Genomic DNA, 16,331 nt, shown 5'->3' on the forward strand with positions numbered 1-16,331 from the left:
CTTAGCTGTCTGAGTGCTATTTCTGTGATATTCTGCATGTATGCAGCAAAGGTAACTTACTGGTCAAAAGTTATACCTAGTTACCTTTACTCTTTATCTTTTGGTAGTGCTTCACAGTGAATGTCTGTAGTATATATATATTTTTTTTACATTTTAATACAAGTTGCATGTCAGTGACATACCTCTCAGCCATCCAAATTTTTGCAGAATGTCCAGATTTTTGCCTCATATTTTTGGTTTGTTCCTCATAAAATTTGTGTTTTTTTTTGGAAAATTAATGTTGACTGATGTCAATAAATAATGGCATATATTTGAGTTGCAGATGTTGTATCCTTCTGAAAATGCATGCTAACACAAGACCTGTTATTCTAACAACTTTTTAAGTTTGCAAGAGCGATATTTAAATATGTCTGTATTTTTGGGCCATTATTTAATGCTTTGTCCAGATTTCTTGCACTAAGAGGTTGAGAGCTATTGTCAATGAACTCTTTCCATATCGAGTCTGACGTCTACGTGTAGCTTTTTTGTAATTTGTGAGATACCTATGTTATCTGCATAAAGGATTCAGGGCTGATAAGGCAAATGGTAGGTTGTTAATGAATATAGGGAAGAATACTGGAGCTAGAATTGAGCTTTATGGTGTTCTTGTTGAAAACGTGTTTGATGGTAAAATTCTTTTGGTTAGGTATACAATGAACCAATGTATGGCACATTTACCTATATCAAATTTAGCTAGTGTTTTAAATGAGAGTGTGGTTGACTGATTCAGAAGGACCTTTCAAGTTGATAAGGAAGTATCCTTTTTCCAGTGCCTCTGAGGTTAATTACAGAAAATAATTCTATTTCTGTGCTATATTTGTTATAAAATACATGCTATCTATTACACGAACGGTAATATTTTGAGATATAGTCCATCATTTGATTGTACAGCAACCTTTCCACTACTTTTGCAAGAGGACACTATATTGTGGTTAGTCTGTATCAGATGCTGACTTTGAGTTTCTAACACTGGGGATTAGAACTATGGTTGCATGTTTTCTGGAGTAGGAGATTATATCAGTGGTAAGTGTTAGACTAATATACATTGCAGTGGTTTATAAATACACTTAGCTGCCATTTGAATAAACACTGGATGCAATGCTGACTGTTTAACTGATTTATTTGTGTTCATGTTTTCAAGTTCCTTTAATGCCTGCCATGAGGAAATTGCTTTGAAGTAGAACAGGGAAGTTCACAAATTGTAAATGTAGTGCCACAGTACATAACTTTATACAAAGACCACTGGACCAACAATATGTTCATGTTCAAGGATAAAAAAAGGTGGAAATCTGTCCTGTAGCAATGATTCTGTTATTTGAGTATCTGCTGTTATAATGAGTATACCAAAACACTTGAATTATGGTCATCATAAGGATCATTGCTGCAGGAGGTACATAATGTATTAAAATATACCAAACACTGTACTCCCACCTCCTGGAAATTAGCAGATGGTGTGCAATATTTCTATTAGGACAACAAAAGCAAGTCATTTCCTGCAACTAGATGGGGTATCCAACTTGTAATCCCTTCAGAATATGTAGATGGCTGTCCAAACAAGCATCTTCTTCAAAAATATTGTTGGTTCATAGATTGGTACTAGGCTATCGGCCCTAGGGCCTATACAAGCCTAGCCATAACAATTCCCTGGCTATTTCTTCCACAGAATTATTTTTGAAGAAGGATGTTGTAATGGCTGTTGATCTGATGAAGCTAGCCTTAACCTGTCTAGAGAGAGAACTCTTTTATAGCAAAACAGAATGCATTTAGCTAATTATTTGGTAAGGATCTGTTTAGTTACTGGCTACTCCTGCTTCCTTTTCATAAGAGATGCAAAAAAGTAGTCAGAAGGATTAGTTTCATTACTGTGGAAGCTGATTTGTACATCTAAATCCATCATATGAAAAATTATTTTACCTATATTTGAGAAGAATGGACTACTTCAGAGAAACTTCAGAAACAACTTCTGACATAGAGTGGTTCCAAAGGATGTCCTATCATTATGGAAGATGGTATTACGGCTGTTTTTATACAGCAAGCTCTAAAATTCAGAAATCCTTCCAGCTGAGATGACTGCTACAAGAAATACATTTTAGCTTTGCTGTAGCAATACCTTGAGGTAGAGTTTGATTTCTAAGAGTTTTTCTAAACTGGAAAAATTGGAAGTCTTGTAGGCTTCAAGTGAAGAACTATGAAAAACTACAAATAATAATCAGACTAAATGAAGAAAAATGACTAAGGACAGTGACAAAAATAAGTAAAAGCATTAAAAAAACATAATCCTGAAAAGAGGCACAGGCACAGAAAAAATCTCTAGTGATTTGGTATAACCTTCTTAAGGGGTATGAACATATCTAAAGGTAAAATAAACATTAAAACACCAAAAGGCTGTAATATTGCAGCCAACCAACCAACAAATAAGCCTCATTAGAAATTATAAGAAAACACTTTCAATGTGCATTTAGTTTTAAGACCCAAGGTTTGTAAGGCCCAAACCTTTGTGATGAAGATGCTTTCTTTTAATAATACACATTTATATACATACTCTCACATTGTGATAGTAGGATCTTCTCTAAAATAGTTGCTTTTAGTCCTCAACATTCCCGGAGAGAGTGTCTTGAAAGTGAGCAGATAGAGGGATCCAGTTTATAGTTTATTGTTACAATATCCTTAATTTGTTCATGTAGTCTAGTCGTAAATGTTATGATTTCACTCACATAAAATAAAGCACATGGGCATGTCAGGGCATAGACAGTACACTTAGTGTTACAAGAAAAGTTAATGAAAACCTCATAAAACTCTTTGAACCTCTTAAAACTTGAAACACCACAGTAGAAGTAACTCACTAGTTACTTCTACTGTGGTGTTTCAAGTTTTAAGAAAAGTTAATGCTTACCTTTTACCTTTGATGCAATAAAAAGTGAGGTAAACAAACTTACATGTGTTACAAACAGGAATATACTTGTGAAAAATTTAAGTTAATGTTCTGACAGAGTCTGTTACTAGGATTAAAAAATAACTATGAATTAAGATATCCAAAATACTTTCACCTGTTCTAAAAGACAACAGCAACAACTACAACAACTGCAGCAATAATAATATTATTATTATTGCTATTATTATGTTAGGCATTGTCTTAAAAATTCATCTTGAAACAAAAATTTACAATTAAATATTACTAATTTTACATCATCTTTAGAGAGGATGATATGCTTGTAAACAAAAATATTTTTCAGTTGATTTCTTAATTCAGTTTAGAAGGGAAACAGCTGCTACAGAATTAACATTTCCTCTGTAGATATTTGATACGTCTCATAATTAAAACACAATATTTGGTCTTTGTCATATTCCCCGTTAACAAACATGTACATAATTTCAGTATCTTGTCTCAGAAAATCTTCACTGGTGCTGCTTTCGTGGCATACCCTCAAAAGATCCCCATGTGGTACAGATGAGAAAGGTGAGGAGGATGAAAGATGGAACCATACAAGACATTATGGGTAAAGTTGGGATAAAAAAAAGGCTAGTTTATAACCTTTTACCTGGATTGTTTAGAAAAAGCAAGATCAAGAAAATAGATGTTTTCTGAATATTAAGCATAAAACTAAAACAAAATATAGTATTCAAAACATCCTGAAAAAATGTTCTACACGATGGATACTCTGTTTATATAGAAAATATTATATCTGCAGTAATGCTTTTTAAGTTCCTGTATGTAAATTTACTCATATTTGAAAAGACCCCATTAGCAGTTTGGTATAAGAAGGTGTAAATGGGCCACACATTACTGTGCCCTTAATCTGTTGATAAACACCATGATCAAAAATTATTTTCTGAGCTAAATAAAACAGATTCAGAAATATAATTTGAAACTCTAGAATTATCCATATAGAAACAGAAATATTTCAAGTCATGTTTGTATTTAATGTTGGTGTATAAAGTAGGTATTTCAGGACTAAATGGTACTTCTACTGGTTGTTGCAAATGTCCAAGATAAATTGCATAACATGAGTGAAATCAATAACATAAGAGTCAAGTGTAAGGATGTGAATAAATAATTGTGTATTAATGAAATAACATTATGTAGAAATTGTCTGATCTGGTGGCATACAGAGATGAAGCTCTGGGATGTTTTGAGGGCAAAAGTCAGCTTTATGACTGAGTGATGGCTGCCTTTGTGCAGCTCTTGTCCTGATTATATGGGAAATTCAAAGTGAAAGGAATGAATGAGCCATGTCTGACTGGTGGTCTTGATGGCCAGGAAAAACAGAGGCAAAAACTGAATAGGGAAAAATATGTAGAAAATCCATCGAACCTTAAACCAGTAAGTTTCTCTGCAGGTTTTGTGGGTTGCTTATGTATTTTCAGGAGACAAAAGTGGGAATATGGTGTTCCTAACCATTTTTCCTCAACACAGTCAAGTGAAAAATCAGTCTGTCATACCCCTTTCCCTAAACAGTTGTTAGTATTAACTAAGGTCTCATCATAGCACTGGACATTCACTGTGGTGTTACTTGTGCTGTCATGTAAATAAGTATAGCTGTAGATTTTGAGCAATATTCAGATAATTATTTTGCTCATATCAGTATGTTTAGTGAATATATTATCATTCAGATTTAAAAGAAACAGGGCCTGAGGGGACTGCTAACAGACTAAAATTATGGTAGAATTATATTTTTAGTAACAAACTTTACATTCTAAGCTGGAATGCAGACATCGGGAGAAAAACTTACTTTCTTAGCTTTTTCATTGCAAATTAGGTAGCCACTGGAGGTTGGAGGATGTAATGGTAGGTATGCAATTAGAAATCGTAGTTAAATGAACTCAAAGTAAATATTAGTTCAGACCAGAATTAAACCAAGTAGACAGGTACTGTATTATAAGGGACTGCACTCAAAACTGGATTAATATGTTGATCTTGACTCCTGGAAGCTAAATATTCTACATAGATAAATATGATTTTCTAGTACCAGATCTCAGCCTCTTTCAAAGTTGGCAGAGCTTTTGGATAAATAAGGCACTTATTCAGTATGAAGCAGATATCTTTTAACTTGTTAGGGTTAATTATTTATTCATTTAAATGTGTTTTCTAGGGTAGAACACAGATCCAGCTGAAACATTTTCAAGCCACCCCAGTAAGTATAAAATATTTCAATACTTCACTTAAACATAGCAAACATTAGTCCATGCAATGAAGAGAAAAGTTATTTTTCATTTGAATTTTTGATGAGAGATTATACATCCAAGGAAAAAAAATATGTGGTTTATCAAAATATTTCACAAATCATATAATTAATGAAACTATTGAGTTGAAACCTTACTAATATGTTCATAACTTGGGGATGTGTTTATTTATATATGTATATATGATGAATATCGCTAACAGTGTAGTGTACAGAAGTGGTTGAAAATACTATTTTGGACAAACTATGATGCACAGTGTGATGATATAGGCTAGTGCTGCATAGCTAGCTGGAGTTTTGTAAAGAATGATATCCTTTGAATATCAAACTGATGTGTTCAAGATGCTTGTGTTACAAAAGCATTGGAAGTGCATGGCATTTGAATACCAAACTGACATGTACAGATGCTTATGTTACAAATGTATTAGAACTGTATGGCATTTGAATAGCAAAATGTATTTGTAAAATTACAAGTGTTAAAAAATATATCAACAGTGGATCCTGCTGGACATTGAAGGAAAATACATGTGAGACTGTATGCATATATGTTAGCAAAGGACCCTGGAAGAGCAGAGGTTAACCAGCTAGCTTGCTTTAAGAAAAATAAGGGAAATATAAATGAGCTGTTAAACCATTAAAATGGCATCCCACAGTGATGAATAGGACTGGAGATGGTAAGTCTGGAAGAAGCAATTGATTAGCATACTGCAATTGTTTCATGGCTCCAGAGCCTGCCATAAACATTAGAAAAGCTTTAGATATGCATTTTTACATGTCTATGCTAAATTCCACTCTCAGCTTCAAAGGGAAACAGTGTGAGAACCTAGAGTCAGGTGATAAGATGAGGTAATTCTGCCAGCCCTGGAAATTATATTTTTAGATATTACAGGGAGTAATCTCTGAGAATTGAGTATTCTGTCTTGGATCTAACAACAAGGATCATTCACCACATCTGCCTTGCTCTATTAAGTAAGTAGGCAATAGTAATTCTTCTAGATGTAGTCAGGAATATATAGTGAAGTTTAGTTTAGATAGTTTTTTCTTTATTTGTGTGAGTCTGTCAATCAATGTTATTTCCAATATTTCCTGTGATTTGAACTATGTGGTTTACTATAAATATATATATTCAATATTTTCATGTTCTTTTATTTATTATTAAATATATGTAAAACATTTACTGTGGCTTGTCCTTTTAGAAAGTATTTAACTTTTGAGAGTGCTTATATTTATTTGGTGATACTGTGTGGGCTATTCCAGAAGACCTAGCTGTCTTGGTCAACTACTACCATTTGTATTAGTATTTATATTACACAGTATAATTGGACACCCTTTGTTAAGGGCTTTAGAGTAGCTGATTGTAGAGTGTCTGATGGCAGTGAGAACTACCTTATACTCTGGGCAGAAGGGGGTACAGCAGGTAAATCTGTGCCAGCATTTCCAAGGTGTGTGTGTGTGTGTGTGTGTGTGTGTGTGTGTGTGTGTGTGTGTGTGTGTGTGGGCATGTGTATGGAAAATTAAATCTCAGAGTGTGTGTCAGCTACTTGGGGCCATGAACAAAGTACTGGGTTCACTAAGAGGGTGCTGGAGGACTTGGCTTGGACACTCGGCTGAGGACCTAACCCTATAGCTGTATCAGTGGGGAGTCTTATTGAGGACATGGAGGGAGACAGATATAGAAAAATCCAGACCCAGGGCTTGGTGTGTTTCCTGTGTTCTCTTAAGGGAAATTGTGCTTGATGCAGAGAGGTCTGCAGCCGGAAATACTGAATGTATCCATTTGTATTCCAAGTGAACATCCCTCTCCAGTGTCAGTTGTGAGCATTCAGGCTCCTTAATCACTGGCACATTGAGGGATTGTCACACACAGTATTTACAAAACACTAATTTATAAGAAAACAGAGAAAGAGAAAAAGAGGATTATGGAGAGGCAGGGTAGATTTGAATGAAGAGACACTATAATATAACTGTGTGTAATGTATTTTAAAAAGATTATAGAGTTTTGGTGGGGTATAGGAATGCAGAGATTAGGTAGTATTTGGGATGTGAGGGTTGGTACACTTTATATCATTTGAAAAGTATTTCTTTTTATTTTGATCTGAATTCAGTATATGACTCCAGAGCCATCATTAGGTCATTAGATCATATGGTACCCTAGGCAGTTTTTCAGGTTAGCGTTGCACTCAACTCAAAGTTTAGAACAAAAAAAAAAGTTTTCCCAAAATTAAACAAAAAAAAAAAAAAGAAGTCTTGGTTTTATGCTGTCATCTGCAACTGCTGGCCTGTAGCAAGTTAACACTCTGAAGGGCAGTATAGACATTCACTTAATGTATTAAAGATGTTACAGTATAGCATCCCCATGGCAGTCAGGGAAAAAACCCTTAGTGTGATCTAAGCAACCCTGCAGTTCTGGTGACTGATGAGAAGACAGGGGAGGATGTGTGGTGCTTCTGCTGGAAGGGGTGTTGATGATTTCATGACTGGTTGCTTCTGTCACTCTGGTGGTGTGCAGCGGAGGCTGCACAAAGCAGCCATTCAGGAGGGAAGTGCTCTGTGGCTGTCCAAGCCAGTGTTGATAGCTCCTGTCCTTTTATGCATAGGTAGCCCACTCAAGTCAGGTAGGCACATCACCACTGAGGGTGAAGTTAAGTAAAATAAAAACACAAAACATGCTTACCTAACCACTTCTACCTATGTGGATGATGGTTGTTCCTCCTCCCACCAGACACCCAGAACAGATCTGGAGGCTGAGACCCCACTGTCAGGGAACCAGTGCTGGGGTACAATTGGAGAGTCTTGATGGTTACAGGCTAGAAGGCAAAAAGATGCAGTAAAAAATGAAGCCACAATAACACCAGGCATCATATTGATTGTTGGTATTACACTTGCACCCAATCAGCAGCTCTCAGTGCCCCCAATAGTTGCGCAATAGCTTGTGGTAACTGCCACCATTGTTCTACTCTTAGTTATGAATCGGTATGACTGAATTGTTTTAGGGTGGAGGGAAAAGATTCAGAATGTTTTAGGGCAGTGATAAAGAAGCTGTGGTCTGTAACACATTGTTTTGTATATATTGTTTGGCTTAAGGATCCTGATCCAAGCTAATAGTAAGAGGATCAGAATATTTGGCAGTCAGAGAGAAGGGGAAGGGCTGGAGATTTAACAGTTTGAAAATAAAGGAACCTAGTAAAAAAATGGGATCTCTGCTATACAGATAGCCATTTCATTTGGCCAGAGTATAGTAGTGGGCTTAAGTCATAAGTCTGCAGACAGAGTTGCTAACTGATTGTCAGAGTGTTTTTTTAAGTGTTGTTACAATAATGATAGAGATGGCGTACTCTTGTGCTAGCTGAATAGTTTTACCAATTGCACATTTTTTTTTTCTGATGAGAGAAAATAGAAAATCTTTGTTGGCTAGATGAATAGCCTGTTAATGCTGGCTGTTCTAATATTAGTGTGATGCTGAAAATATAAATGTTGATTAAACCAAAAACCTAGATACAAGAAGTGGTTTGTAGTCTGTGGTTTATCATGGTTGCTAAACAGGATGTGCAAGTTAGGTTTGTACTGATAAGTACTTCTATGAAGTTCAAACATTATGGTTTTTATCTTTTGTTTTTGCTAATTTTGTAGAAGATGGACTTTCTACAGCCATTTTGAAAGTAAGGACAGGTCACCTTCTAGCTCATTTTAACTGCGGTATGGAGAGGGGCTTATAGGTAACCATGTTGTCTCTATGTAGGAGTAGCAATAGTTGGAAAGTTGGGTGGGAAGTCTGCCAATGAGGATAAAGAAGAGAAGCGGTTAGAATATATGAGGATTGGAAATAGCAGAAACTGCCTTCTTTCTGAGTTAGGAGGTTGTTATGAAAAGACAAGGCTGTTTGCTGTGTGATTGGTGACTTAATGAACTAAGGCAGTCTTTATGAAATGAGAAAAATGAGAATTATACTTGACTTTTTTTCTCTGATTTTTGCAGGACAGCTACAAGCTAAGAACAACTTTTTCTTATCCTACTTTCCTCCCTAAATAATGACACAATATTTTCTACGTATAAATATGTCTGAGTTAGTTTCTTCCTTTGTGGTAAGTATGTATACTATTCAATCTTATCAGTGGAAACATTTCCTGCATACAGTCTCAAGCTACATTTTTTTAAGAACTTCTCTCACTGGATCTTGCATCTTACATTTGTATTTTTTTTTTACTTATTTACTTGTTTTATTTTCTGGTAAGTGACTTCATACACTAGGCCCAACCTAGTTATAATACAAGATGGAGGAATAACAACATGACAATATAATTATTTTTAGTCCTTAGATGCAAAGAAGATTGTCACCAGTTATACTCAAATTATTATATGTTTGAGCCATGGATGTCAAGCAATTCAGCTTGAGAGCGGAGCAAAGCAAAGAGGCTCATTCATAATTTTTTGCAGCTCATATGGCATTAGCTACTCCTATGTACTTTGAAGTACTAATAGGGAAAAAAGTGTAAGAGTACAGTGTAAAGAAACAGTGTATCTAAAAAGAACATTGAGCTGAAAACCATATACAAGTGCAAATCGCATGCATAAAATTGCAATAAATAATAAATAAACAACTAATATATATTGGCAGTACTCTAATAAATATAATCAACAATAACTGTTCATGTGCAATCACACAACTGCCAACAAAAAAGAAATAAAAAACACTGTTTCTTTAATTAGAACTTTGTGCTGTGCCAGGAAGATACACTGTTTCTTTAATTAGAACTTTCTGCTTTGCCAGGAAGTGATGTCGTTTGGGAGGGAGATTTTTAGTGTTTTTAGTATTTAAACTCTGTTTTAATGTTCAGTTCTTGTTTGATAAAGTCTCCTGAATTGTATAATTGGAGACGAAAGTGCTTATTATTTTACGTTGGTGAATACTGATAATCGTTTTTATTCTAATAAAGGACTGTTTTTACCATTCTGTGTTGGTATATACTTGCCAGTGGACTCCATTCCGTTTTTTGGATTTACTTGTTGGTTCCTTCTCTATATGATTGTAGATTCTTTTATAAGACCCATTGCTCCTACTGCTATTGGAACTGTCTGGGTATCTTTCTTCCACATTGCTCTTGTTTCTGCCTACAAATCCTAATAGTTTCTGACTTTGTGTCTGTCTTACACAAGATACTGTAGTCGCTGGGTGTGTCGATTTCAGTGAGCAATGCTACTTTTATCTTTTTTCATGGACCACTATATCCGTTTTTCTAGCATCTATCTTTTGAACTGTTGGTAATAGGTGATCCCATGTGATGTAGACTTCATCATTTTCTATGATGCTTTGTGGCTCATGTTTCCATTGTTTTTCAGCCAATTCAATACCATAATGTTTGCACAATCCCCAGTGCAACAGTCTTGCCACATTATTATGCCTTTCAGTATACAGTCCTTCTGCCATTAGTATGTCACAGCCAGCAATGAGGTGTGCAACTGTTTCCAATTCTGTTTTACAAAACCTACATTTGTCTGTTTCTCCCATATGTTCAATGGACTTTGTAAACCAATGCGTACATAGCTCACTATCTTGGGCTGCCAATATTAACCTTTCATTTCTTGGTTTGAATTCACCTCTCCTTAACCACTCATGCATTTGATCCTGATTAACATGAGGTTTTCTATACTTGCAATTATATTTATACATTTTCCACATTTCTTGCTTTCTCAACTGGTCCTTCACCTTATATTCTTTCTGTTATTTTTTGGCATATTCATTTGCTGCCTAATGTTTATCTACTTTTGGTTTGCTTTCCATTCCTGCTTGACTCTGATATGCTTCTGCTAGAGCAGAGAAGTCATCTTTGATTTATTCTCCTCATATTTCAAAGCTTTCACTATGTTTGGGTCTTGTGAGGTTATCAGATATGTGTGCAGTCCTACGACTGCAGATTTATACATGTAATCAGTTTTAAGGAGGCCTATCCATCCTTCGGAATGGGGAATATATAATCTTGTTATGCATTGATTTTTATAAATCATTTAGTGAGCATGAAGCATCCTTCTTGTTTTTCTGCCTAATCTGTCCAACACGTTTTGGGGCCAGTCAATCATTCCAAACCTGTAAGTTAGGACAGGAAGAGCAAATTGGCTTATAGCTTGAATTTTGTTCCTAGATGTCAACACTGTTTTCAGGAATAATTTAAGTCTTCTAAAGTATTCCTTACTACATTTTATTTGCAATTGTTCATGTTTTATTGCTGATCCTTCATCAATTCCCAAATATTTATACACTCCCTCTTGCTGATGAGTAATACAGTTTTAAATCATCGACAAAGAGAAGATAAGTCTTTACACTTTTCTAGGAGCCAAATTATAGCCATGGCCTAAGCTGTTAAGTAGACAGCTTGATGGATTAAGGGCAAGACAGAATAGCAGTGGTGACAACATGTCACCCTGGAATATTCCCCCTTTGAATTTTTATCCCTAGGATAATAATTTGTCCTTTATCATGGCTTAATTGCAAAGTGGTCTGCCACTGTTTCATGGTCACTGTAATGGAGTCGATCAGTGTTGGGTGCATCTTATACATTTTTAAACACTCTTTTATATACGAATGTCAGATACTATCAAATGCTTTGTTATATTTAATCCATGCCATACTTAGATTCTTCACCTTTTTACAGTTCTCCTCTATGACTTTATTTAACAATAAATGATCATTTGTTCCATACAATTTTTTTTATTGCCCTTTTGTTCAACTGTCTGCATCAATTCCAGTGTGTAGTTTATACGTCGTCAGAAGGCAGGTTATTGGTCTATATTAATCTTTAGGGTAGTCTGCAGGTTAACTCTTAAGTAAAAGCATTGTTTTTCCTGTTGTTAGCCAGGTTGGTGTCTGTTCAGGATGCACATACAAATAGTTCTTACTCATGGCTAAATCTTCATGCAAAGATGTCAATCCTTTTAACTAGAAGTTAGGTACTGCATCTGGGCTTGGAGTTTTCCAATTAGAGGCTTTTTTTAACTTTGTTTCAGTGTCTCTCTGGCTGTTACTTCATCCCACTTCATATCCTGTACCTTTAAACTTCTTATTCTTTCTTTTACTTCTTCTATTCATTTAGCATCTTTGTTATCTTTCATAAATACTTTTCCAAAATATATCTAGCTCTTCTTTTTTAGTGGCCTTTCAATTACTTTTATCTTATTTCCGAATTCTCTATAAAACTTTTCTGGTCATCAATACATTGCTTATTTTGCACTTTTCCTTGGGCAGATTTTTCATCCTGGGGCTTGTGCACCCATTTGTCTGGTTTCAAGTGTACATTTATATTGGTTTCCTGTGAAAGGCTCCAAAATATCTTCATATGGCACCTGAACAATTGCTTCCAGTTAAACTGGTTTCCCCTTAATTTGGATGTCCATTGCTCTAACCTGTTGTGGTGCTTTCTGAATTAGATTTTCTTCACTGAATCCTTCACTTTGCAGATACTCCATAACCTCAGTTTCTATTTCTTTAACGTATCCATTACTAATCTCCTTTTTTACTTTTCCTCTTTGTCTTCTTATTTTTTTGTATTGTAAAATTTTCCATATCCAGATTCCTTTATCGGTATTTCTCTTTACATATCTTTGGTGCTGTTCTTTTTGTATTGGTTAGTTTTGCTTTTTCCTTTACATAGATATTACACCATATTAAATCTCTTTTTCTTTACCATGTCCATTTTCTTCTTCAGGTGTCTCCTGATCTTCCTGTTTCTCCTTACTTTGGGGGACTCATTCCATCATGCTGTGAAGTAACCTGTGTTAGAACTGCACCAAATCCTTCACTTCGCAGGCATACCATAACTTCAACTTCTATTTTTTTAAATTCTACTTTACTAATCTTCTTTTCTACATTCCCTTTTTGTGATACTATTTTTTATTGTGAAATTTTCCATATCTGGATCCCTTTGCCTGTATATCCCTGTGAATATCTTTGGAGCTGCCTTCTTTATATTGATTAATTTGGCTTACACCTTTGCATAAATATTGCACCATATCAAATCTCTCTTCCTTTCCCATGTCCATATTTCTTTTTTATACTTTCAAAAATCTTTAGGTTTTCTTGTTTATATTTTCGCACTTCCTCAGATGCTTCTTTTTCCAAACAGATCAGAATTTATTGGTCTATATATTCTTTTTCACAAATCTGTTGTATCAAACACAAATTTTTATTCAAAGCTTCTGACAGTTTTTCTTGTAAAAGTAATTTTCTTTCCTCTAATTTCTCTCTTAATCTTTTTATATATCTTGTGTTTGGAAATTCTGGGCTTTTAGCATAATAGTAACAATACATAATTTCTTTCTTAACCTCAGTAGCCCACTCTGTTGTCTTTATGGCTGTTCTTTGGCCTATCGTTTTTTGTGATTTTTGTGGAACGCTACTTCCTTCTACAAGGGTCCATCCTCTCCCTGGGCCTTGTCTGACCCCATTGCAGGAATGTTTCTGTATTTTGAGGATTCTCCACTGTCATTTTTTCCAGTCCTGGCACCAGTGCGCCTACCAGGATTAGGCACTGTTTTTATCTTGGGTCACCCAGCTATCTTTTTTAATTTTTGACTTATTTCTGTCCATGATATATGCTATATAAATACAGTCGGTTTACAATTAGAATCTTGAAGTGGATTCAGTTGAATCCACTTTGAAAGAAGTCCAAAGGTCTAACTGTGAGAATGTCGAACTCCGATATTGTTGAAGTACAAATCTCACCCCTATCTCAACCCATGTTAACACTCGTCCCGAAATTGCATTTGGATTTGTACTACGACATTACCGGAATTCGAGGCTGTCAGTTTTTGCAAACCTGGTTCAATGATATAATCGTTCGACCGAGTCCGCTTCCAGATTCTGATAGTAAACTATACAGTCTATATATCAATGTCATCTTGGTGAGATTTTGTGAAAAACAGGGACCACCTCATAAAGGTACTCACTACAACTTGAGGATGAATTCAATTTTAGCAATACTACTCTCTTTCTTGCTGACTTATCTCTCCATTCGGACCCCATTATCCCTTTGATGGAGCTGCCTTAGTAGAGTGGAAGGAAAAAGTAGATCAGCTGACTTCCCTGCCCAATACTACCTCTAGATGAGGCAGTCATGGCATGGTAGGGCCAGGCATTGACTGCATAAGAAGGAAAGGGGCTAGGTTGCTTGCAGTGTCACATATAATGCTCATACCTAGATTTTTCTGTGAAGTCCTACCACCTCTGAAGTGCTGGCCTGACAGCACTGCAGGTGTACAGGGGTGGTGAAAGAGACTCACTGTGTAATACATGGTGACATATCTTTCAAGTTGGCATCATCTAACCTGTATCTGAACCAATGCCATGTGTTAAGTATCATAACCTGAGTTATGTGCTTCAGACCCGTGTCCCAACACACCTTTCCTCTGATCTCTCCCTCTGAGGAGAGTTGACCTGGCTGAACCTCATCACTTCTTTCCTCCCTGGCTATCTCCAGCTAGTGCCAGAGCTGGTAATCAAACCTGAGTCAGGTGTATACTTCTGTTTTTTTTTATCTGCGCAGACAAACTGTCCTTATTTAAACAGTGAGATAACTTAAAGTCTGAAGAAACATGCATTCTTTATGTTTTTATCATCATGAATTGATTAGTTATATTTATCTGTTAGCATTTAATTGAATTTTAATGAAAATGGCCAAGCATGTCTGATGGGCATTTCATTGTGAAAGTGCTAACCCTGAAAAACAGAAAAAAAGATGGAAGTAACAAATTCATTTGACTCCCACCCTCCCTTTAGTTAGCCCTTTTAAGTCACTGTATCACTCATACTTAAAACCATTAAAATCTGAAACGTTTAGCTGACTAAAGGATCTTTCCAAGGAAAGATTTTCCACTAGATGTTAACACACAACACACACACACACACACACACACACACACACACACACACACACACACACACACACACACACACACACACTGGAACACCAGTGAACTAACAATCAGCCTATTTAAGTGAAATGTCTGGGTTCATTGCCCAGCTTATCTAGACTTTGCTTACACACTAGTAGGCTACAGATCGTCTGTCAGCACTAAGTCCTTTTGACAACTCTCTGGATCTTAGTGGCCACACCTTAAACAGAAAGAAATGTACATCAAAAGTTGTAGCTTGTTTTTGTATTAGTCTGACACGGATACACTGTAAAATCTAGCTTGAATATCTTAACAGATGAATCAGATTCCAAAAGTATCAGCATGCTGAAAATTTACTTAATAGTTGGGCTACATTACTCAACTAAGCAAGCAAGAAAAACACTGTAGTTGAGCAAGGTTTACTTTGCTGACATTTCTGTCTACTGAATAGTCAGAATAAAGTGCTTGCCTCATAACTGTCTGTATAGAAGGTCACGTTCTTGTTTACAGCTGAACTGTATTGTGCGCAATCTGTTTCCTAAATGAATTACATAAACAAAATTAGATTTTTTCAAGCATTTTACTTTTACAGTGCACTATGCAGAAGGTAAATGTAAACAGCTTAGGTAAAATGTCTGTATATTAGCCCAATCTTTCAGCTGAATGGCATTCTTATTTACCTTAGTGTAGGCTCCAGGTTGTCAAAAAGTCCTTAATCTCAAGCATTGACAATTAATCACCTGCCTAAAACCAGCAATATGCTCCTCACCTGTTTTTTATTTTTGTTTTGGCTGACTCAATTTGCCTAGTCCTTAGCTGAACAACTGAACACTGAGTTCCTGCCTGCTGCCCATCACCCCAGTTATCGGTGCTCGCTATCATCACATAAAATGCTGTTGCAAATCCACCCATGCTAATCATATCATTCTGAAATCGATGTTTTAAAACCAAAACATTTTTTTTCTTTCTTTTAAACCACATGGCTTAGTACACATATAGACTTCCATTCCAGCATTACATATCATTATGAAATGCAGCTTTTAATAGGAACCAATAACTATGATGACAGTTTCATTCTACTATGCATAGCTGCATCATTAGTAAAAGGAACATATCCATTTCACATATGTAATAAAATATTTCAGTGTCTGACATTTCTACATCTGTGAAAATATACAGTTCCTGACAGCTGACAATCTAGTAAATGGAACGTTTACAGCAAATTTAACA

General features: G+C 35.7%; 1 protein-coding gene across 1 annotated transcript in view; it reads left to right on the forward strand.

Annotated features, from left to right (window-relative positions):
* Positions 1-5,129: 5,129 nt before the first annotated feature.
* USP54 (ubiquitin specific peptidase 54) overlaps positions 5,130-16,331 on the forward strand; it is a 1,304,502-nt gene continuing 1,293,300 nt past the window's right edge. The window contains exon 1 of the mRNA XM_044056203.1: positions 5,130-5,171. The gene's annotated coding sequence lies outside the window, so the exon portion shown is untranslated. The remainder of the gene's footprint in view (positions 5,172-16,331) is intronic.

The sequence above is a fragment of the Protopterus annectens genome, chromosome 14.part0 (genome assembly GCF_019279795.1).
Source record: "Protopterus annectens isolate FY-2018-M chromosome 14.part0, PAN1.0, whole genome shotgun sequence".
In the NCBI taxonomy this organism is placed as follows: domain Eukaryota; kingdom Metazoa; phylum Chordata; order Ceratodontiformes; family Protopteridae; genus Protopterus; species Protopterus annectens.